This window comes from Capricornis sumatraensis, chromosome 2 (assembly GCF_032405125.1).
Source record: "Capricornis sumatraensis isolate serow.1 chromosome 2, serow.2, whole genome shotgun sequence".
In the NCBI taxonomy this organism is placed as follows: domain Eukaryota; kingdom Metazoa; phylum Chordata; class Mammalia; order Artiodactyla; family Bovidae; genus Capricornis; species Capricornis sumatraensis.
Window position 1 is genome coordinate 89,648,556 of NC_091070.1, and position 8,001 is coordinate 89,656,556.

The following is an 8,001-nucleotide window of genomic DNA, read 5'->3' on the forward strand; positions in this document are numbered from 1 at the left end:
TAGCGGAATCACACATTACAATCATTCCCTGGTGTCAACTAGTCACGTGACTGTGCCAAACTGTCAGGATGCTTGGAAATAGAGTCTAGCTGTGTATTAATGAAGAAGAAGAAATGGATTGGTGAATATTAGTACTCTCTGCTTCAACCTACTGTGTGCTGGCACCTTACATAATTCTCATTTAATTAACACCACAGCCCTGAGAGGTATATTGGTCTGCTCAACAGAACTGGAAACTGACAGCCAGAGATAGAATTTCCCCATAGTTCCACAGCTGTTATGTGTGCTAGGATCTATATCCTCTTTGACTCCCAAACTCTGTCTCCAGTTTGACATATTAGTTCTTCTATAGAGTGTTTGGAGATTAAGCTCTTGTTTAGGGACGGGTTGGTTGAATTATAATTTGATTAACATGGCTGGTTTTTCTCCAAGTGAATCAGAGTTACCTAAGTGGGTTTTTTGAAATCATTAGTTTCTAATCCCACCCACTAAAGTTTCATTTAGCCAGTCTGGGAGTGGGTGGGGAAGCAGAAATCTGCATTAAAGTGAGCTGCTTGGGTTATTCAGATGTGTTGAAATGTTTGTAATATGCCAGTGCAGCCGCCCTTCTGGGATACGGAACATGAGGAGGTGAATTCCCGCTTGTGGTCTGGTAAAGGGCCCCTCACTAGGATTTCGAGTTCTGATCTGTTTATGAAATTCTGGGGCTTCTCCAGAGTATCTTTCCCTGCCCCACTCCAAGGAATGAGGTCACTGGGAGGGATTTTTTTTTTTTTTTTTATGGTAACAATACGGCTGAGTGAGGCCAGTTGCATGCCTGTCTAATTATTCTATTCTTTGCCCGAAGCCCACCCATCTGAGCCCTGCAATGCTCAGGTTGGGGTCACTGTTGGACTCCTCTAACAGCCTCCTTCAGATGCGTGGAATGTGAACCCAACTTCCTATCATCTGTGAAATCTCATGTCATTGGTGGTGTTCCTTGCCTGCGTAGCTTGTTAAGCCGATTTCTAACCCTGTCTTTGCTGAGGATGAAATGCTGGCAGGCTTGTATTAGAAGGACCTGAAAAGGAAGAAAAGCCAGATGCTGCCTGCTGTTGGGAGCTTGCAGCCTAGTGATGGTAGGGTAAACCTACCATTAATGAGAGGAGTACTGTTTACAGAAGGAGGTAACATATTAGCTTATTTACTTCTTACAAACAACCCCGAGGAAGTGGCAAAAACTGAGGCTCAAAGATGTTAAGTAAATTAGTTAAGATGACTCAACTAACTAGTGGTGGTGAAGCTGGTATTTGAATCCAGGTCAATTTGATTCTAAAGCTCATGTTCTTAGTTACTTTGAGCAGTAGATTGAAGGAATACGTCCATACCCTAATCCCCCAGAACCTGTGAATGTGACCTCTGAAATAACAAAGGTACAGATCTTGAGATGAAGAGATCATCCTGGACTATCCAGGTGGGTAACAAGTGTCCTTATAAGGGACACACAGAGGAGAAACATACTTAAGAGATGTGACATCTAGGCAGAGATCGCAGTGGTGATACAGCTATAAGCAAAGGAATGCTAATAGTCACCAGAAGCTGGAAGATGTAAGGAATGTTTTGTCCCCTAGAGTGTGGAGGGCCCTACAACAACTTGGTTTCAGATTTCTGTACTCCAAAACTGCAAGAAAAAAAATTTCTGTGTTCTAAGCCACTGGTTTGTGGCTGGCTTTTGTTTTCAACAGCAGTCACAGGACAGTAATACACTTGATTTAATTTCATCAAAATCCTCAGGGAACATATAAGTCAAGGATGAATTATGTTGTGTGCTGAGAGATTAAAAAATGTTTGAAAATCAGAGCAAGAGATCACTGAACTTGGGGATCAGTTGGCCCCATGTAATTATCTGTTAATACCCCTCCCTGTATCAGGCTTCCATCATCATCGCCTTCATCATTTCTGTTACTGTTGACTGCTTAATATGCACTGGGCACCAGACTAAGTGCTTTTCCTGCGTCACCTCCATTAAAACTCCCGTCGGTTCTAAGAGGTAAGTACTAGTATTAGCCTATTTTTCAGATGAGAAGCTTGAGGTTCAGAAAGGTAATTTACCACCTGCGGTTGTACAGTGAATAAGTGCCAATGGGAGGCGGGGACTCAGGTCTGTCTTGCTCCTGAGTCTCAGCTTAAGCTGTTTCCTACCCCATCTTCCCTTTTAGTAAATTCTTACACATGCTTAGTCATTGTGATTAAGGGCTCCCTCATTCTGGGAGGCCGGGGCCAGAAGGGTGGCCTGAGCATGGTCTCTGTGAGCCCAAGTCCTCTAGTGTCTGGCGTGCCTCTCTAGGCCACAGCAGGCGTGACTCTGCAGATGTTTGTTAATGATGGGACAGGATGACACCTGAGCCTGGGCTGCCTCACAGCCATTGGAGAAGCATGTGACATCCTCTAGGAGGTAAGTCACCGGTTCCTGCGTTGTGTTATTGGGCTGCTACACAGGGTGTGAGAGAAAGAGGGTGAGCACCTTCTCTCGCCCCTGCCTCACCCACGGGGAATGGAGGTGTGGCGTGTAGATCCCCGTGAAGAGAATGGGGATCTGGGCTGAAGCTCCCTCTGGGCTGGTGTTGATCTGGACTGACGGACCCCGTCCCACTCTCTGTTCAGCTAGAGGAAGAGGACACGAGGCTAGATTTTCATTTCTGTTTCTTTTTTAGAAGCTGTCAATGTTATGGATTAAGACCCAGGTAAACTATCTGCAGTGCAAGAGAGAATGGAAAATCCTTGGCCCTGATTCTGACAGAAGGCCTGGTTTTAGAATTTGAGAAGGTGATTGGATCTAGTTTGCTTTTCTCCAAGTAGGGGAGAGACAAGACAGAATGCCAAGCTGAGGGGCTAAAGGTAAGACATCTGGTTTTGCATTTTGTTGCAGCCAGGAGGTGTGCTTTTTGCTCTGTCCCCACTCCCTGCCTCCTTCCGCAGCATGGGGTTCCATGAGGCCAGCCTGTTGATTTCTTTTACATGTGTATGGAATTGACATCTTCTATCCCTTCTAGTGTGGAATTAACTTTGTGAATAATCTGTGAAGCAGCCCAGTCAAAAAGATTTCCTTCATTTATAGGATTTTCTCTGTTTGTCAGCAGAGGTAGGAACCCCACTGAAGATTTGTTAAAGAGCCATAGACGAGTTCTAGATGGCCCTACCTGCAGAGGGTAAGTGCACATGACACACACACACACACACACACACACACACACATATATATAGTAATACTCTTTCCTAGTCTTCAGAGATTCAAGTGGTATTGAAATTTTATTTACCAAGTTTAAGCATACTGATACATTGAAAGAAGTAAATGTAAGACAAGAAAAATATATTGACTTTTATGCAGTAAACATAAACTCAGGAAAGTTCCATTTATTCAACAAAATTTTGTTGCACCCCTTCAGTTCAGTTCAGTCACTCAGTCGTGTCCGACTCTTTGTGACCCCATGAATCGCAGCACGCCAGGTCTCCCTGTCCATCACCATCTCCCGGACTTCACTCAGACTCAAGTCCATCGAGTCCATGATGCCATCCAGCCATCTCATCCTGGGTCATCCCCTTCTCCTCCTGCCCCCAATCCCTCCCAGCATCAGAGTCTTTTCCAATGAGTCAACTCTTTGCATGAGGTGTCCCAAGTACAGGAGCTTCAGCTTTAGCATCATTCCCTCCAAAGAAATCCCAGGGCTGATCTCCTTCAGAATGGACTGGTTGGATCTCCTTGCAGTCCAAGTTGCACCCCTACTCTTTATCAAATTCTAGGAATATGGAAAAGAGTGAGTTTGCCTTCAACTTGCTCCATCTGTTCGGGGAAACCATGGTACAGCTGTTAAAAATCATACTTTTTGGTGAGATTGCTTAATGGTTTCTCCAAAGTGGAGAAAAGTTAATAAAAGAATGACAGCAATAAAAGTGAGGAAGCCAGAAAGTAGCTGGATTTACTACATGATATGCTATAGCCAATATTATTTTGAACTAAATTCCAAGAGAACAGTGCAATAAGAGAAGTGATATGAAATGTCTATGAAAATACGGTGGAATAAGCCCAGGAAGGATGGATAGTGTTCCAGTTTACTTCTCTAAGTAAAAACAGCACAGATGTTAAATTGTCAAAGTGGGATGGGAAGCCTTTATCAAGTAATAGTCAATAGAAAGTTAAAAATCAGTCTTAGTGATTTATTCAGTGCCACCTCTTGCCATCTTGTTTTTTTTTTGCTGGCTTGGTACAAGGCACAGGGTTATGGGGTGTGAGGAAGGCTTTCAATATGGCTTGGATAGTAAAGAGTGGAATTCTCTCAACTTCCTTCTTGGTGTTTTGCTGTTTTGATGTGCTAGATGACTCAGTTGTATTCAACTCTTTGTGACCCCATGGCCTGCAGCATGCCAAGCTCCTCTGTCTATGGGGATTCTCCAGGCAAGAATACTGGAATGGGTTGCCACACCCTTCTCCAGGGGATCTCCCCGACCCAGGAATCGAACCTGAGTCTCTTAAGTCTCCTGCAATAGCAAGCAGGTTCTTCACCACTAGAGTCACCTGGGAAGCTGTTTCAATATTGAAAACCAAACTGCTTCTGTTGGCAGCAGCCTGCTTAATCTTGTGGTGGGGAGGGGGGCTCCGATGAGCCTAGCACCTTGGAAGGAAGCCTAGCCACTGGCGGCAGTCACTCAGGATGGGGGTCTGCAATTGGTTTTCCCAGGCTGGCCACCAGGCTGCTGCTTTCCCACGGCTTCCTGAGCCAGGCCACAGGTGATCATGCCGGTTGGGGCCTGGGAAGTCTCCGGGTGCTCAGAGGATTCCAACACTGTGGCCGTGAATGGGAGAGAAGACTTGTTGGAAAAGAAGCTAGCCCATCTGTGTTCCGGGTCTGCTGTGGGGAGACCTGGGTCGTGGGAGATGGTTTCCCCAGGGTACTCCGTACTTCCGCAGGAGCTGTTAGGGAAGCGGAGCCCAGGAAGTGCTGCTAGGAGTCATGAGTGGCCGCGAGCAAGCTGCTGGAGGGAATGGTTGGCGTGCTCTTGCTTGCTGGTTGGTGGAAACCTCGGCCACAACACTTCGCTGGCCTTGGGGTGTGATCATGGATGGCAGCGGGGATGGGTGCGGGTGGGGGAGATGGGGAGTAAGCCATGGAGCCCATCTGGGTAGGAGAAAGCAGGCGCTGCTCCATGAACCAGATGCTCAGGGGTTGCCATCATTTTGAAATTGATAAATTGGGCATCAGTTCAGTCACTCAATCATGTCCAACTCTTTGCAACCTAATGGACTGCAGCACGCCAGGCTTCCCTGTCCAACACCAACTCCCGGAGCTTGCTTAAACTCATGTCCATCGAGTCGGTGATGTCTCCAACCATCTCATCCTCTGTCATTCCCTTCTCCTCCTGCCTTTAATCTTTCCCAGAATCAGGGTCTTTTCCAATGAGTCAGTTCTTCACATCAGGTGGCCAAAGTATTGGAGTTTCAGCTTCAGCGTCAGTCCTTCCAAAGAATATTCAGGACTGATTTCCTTTAGGATGGACTGGTTTGATCTTCTTGCAGTCCAAGGGACTCTCAAGAGTCTTCTCCAACACCACAGTTCAAAAGCATCAGTTCTTCAGCGTTCAGCTTTCTTTATGGTCCAACTCTCATATCCATACATGACTACTGGAAAAACCACAGCTTTGATTAGACAGACCTTTGTTGGCAAAGTAATGTCTCTGCTTTTTAATATGCTGTCTAGGTTGGTCATAGCTTTTCTTCCAAGGAGCAAGCATCTTTTAATTTCATGACTGCAGTCACCATCTGCAATGATTTTGGAGCCCCCCAAAATAAAATCTGTCAGTGTTTCCATTGTTTCCCCATCTATTTGCCATGAAGTGATGGGACCAGATGCCACGACCTTAGTTCAGAAAGCAAACCTGATGCCTTTATGGGAGATGGAGCCACTTTCTTGCTCTGGATAGGATCACCTCCATGGGAGAATGTTACATTTTTTTCTTAAAGGCTAAATGTTCGTAAGTTTTACCTCTTTACTTTATATTTACTTTTAAAGTTGCACTTGTTCATCTATCAGTATTACGAAATCTGATGTTTGGGATACTTTTTCTATAATAAAACATTCTCTTTTGAAAAAAGAATCATACTTTCAAAAAATTTGGGGAGCCTAATGTGTAACTCTATACTGATGACACTTAAGCACATAAAAAATTGGAAGGACATTTTTCAAAATGTTAAAATGGATTGTTTTTGAATTATGGAATTGCAGGATTATTCCTCCTATTTTTCCATGTTTTCTAGATTTTCTAAAGCAAGTTGCACGATTTTGATAATTAGAGAGAAAGATGTCATTAAAAAAATGATTGCACCTGATTAGCTGCAGCCCATGCTCTCTGTTGCCAGCTGATCCTCTGCCTTTGGCAAGAGAAGAATTTCATGAGCCTGCAAGCCCTGCCAGGAAAAGTGCAATTACCCAGAACGAAGCCACCCTGGGGCCTGGCCAGCCCCTGCTGGAGGGAGGGCAATGCAGAGAAGCCCATCAGGAGAGGGGCTGCATTGTATCTCAGGGACACCCCAAAACTTAGCTGTGCCCACCTATAGATTCCTAGGCAGCATCCTAACTTAAAGGTGAATTGCTGAACTGCCAGACGGTTAAACACTGCCTTGACTGGGGGGCTGTGTGCCCGCCTTGAAGTGCAAGGAAACATGGCTGCGCAGAAGCTCAGATGGGTCTGCACCTGCCTCAGGGCTGCCAGAGAGCGTCACGCTTCCCTCCTAACAAGGATCAAGCTGCCTGATTGGAGTGCAAGCTTCCGACAGAATGTGTTGGAGACTAGGATTCCCTCCTGCCATGTAGTCTAGCGCTGTTCCGCTCCGACCAGTGACATCTGCAAGACCAAGGGGAAAGGCAGGAGCCCGGGGTCTTGGGCAGATTTGCTGAATCAGACTCTGTGTTCTAAGAAATCCCCAGGTGACTGCAGAGCACAGCTGCCTTTGCATAGCTCTGCCACAGTTACCTCTCAGGTGGGTAAGCCTCAGCTGGTCTGCAGGGGGAGGGGATCCGGGCAGGAAGAGGGTGTCCTGAGGGTTCTGAGGAGCCCATGGGAAGCCTCGCCTTCCATCAGGTGGGCTGAAAGCAGAAGCAGATTTGGAGGCCAGGCCCAGACTGCTGGAGAGATCCCTGATAAGTGTCTGCTTCTGTGATTTAGGGCAAAGGAGGCTGGGCAAGAGCCCGTTCCAGGGCAACCTTCTCTAGGAATGTGTGGGGCTTACTGGATAATCTCTCCCTGTCTCTCGTGGGGTCTCTGGAGCCTGGTAGGGAGCAGAGGCATTATTTTCATTTTCCAGATGGTTTTGGGGGGATGGGAAGGAGGCAAGCTGGGATGCTGCCAGCTACTGAGAAAGCTAGAGCTCTTGGTGTAATGGGGCCAGCTGGCTCTTGGGCCACATAGGAAGGCTGTGTCCAGACATACCATCCTTCCAGATCTCCAGACACTGGCCGTTTTGCTGCTAGAATCTCCCAGGGGCTGCTGAGAATTATAGACTCCTGGGCCACTTTCATTTTTTTGAGGGGTGGTGTGGTAGTTTCCAATACATTAAAAGTACTGGGGAAAAAAGCTTAAATGCTATAGTATTTTAAGAAGAATTTACATTTTAAAACTTAATATTTAAAAACACAGACAATGTGAATATGGATTTAACACTGTATTAGTTTGCAAGGGCTGCCATAGCAAAGTACTACAAAGTTGGTGGCTTAAACAGCAGAAATTGTCTCACAGTTTGGAGGCTGGACGTTTAGGGTCGAGCTGTCTAAAGGGCTGCCTTCTTTGAGGCCTCTCTGTTCGGTTTGTAGCTGGCCATCTGCTCCCTGTGTTATTGTCACATGGTCCCCTCTGTGTTTGTGTCCATTTGTTCTTCTTAAAATGTTTATTTACTTGAACGCACTGGGTCTTGGTTGCGGCATGGGGATCTTTGATCTTGGCTGTGGTGTGCAGCATCTTTAGTTCAGCATG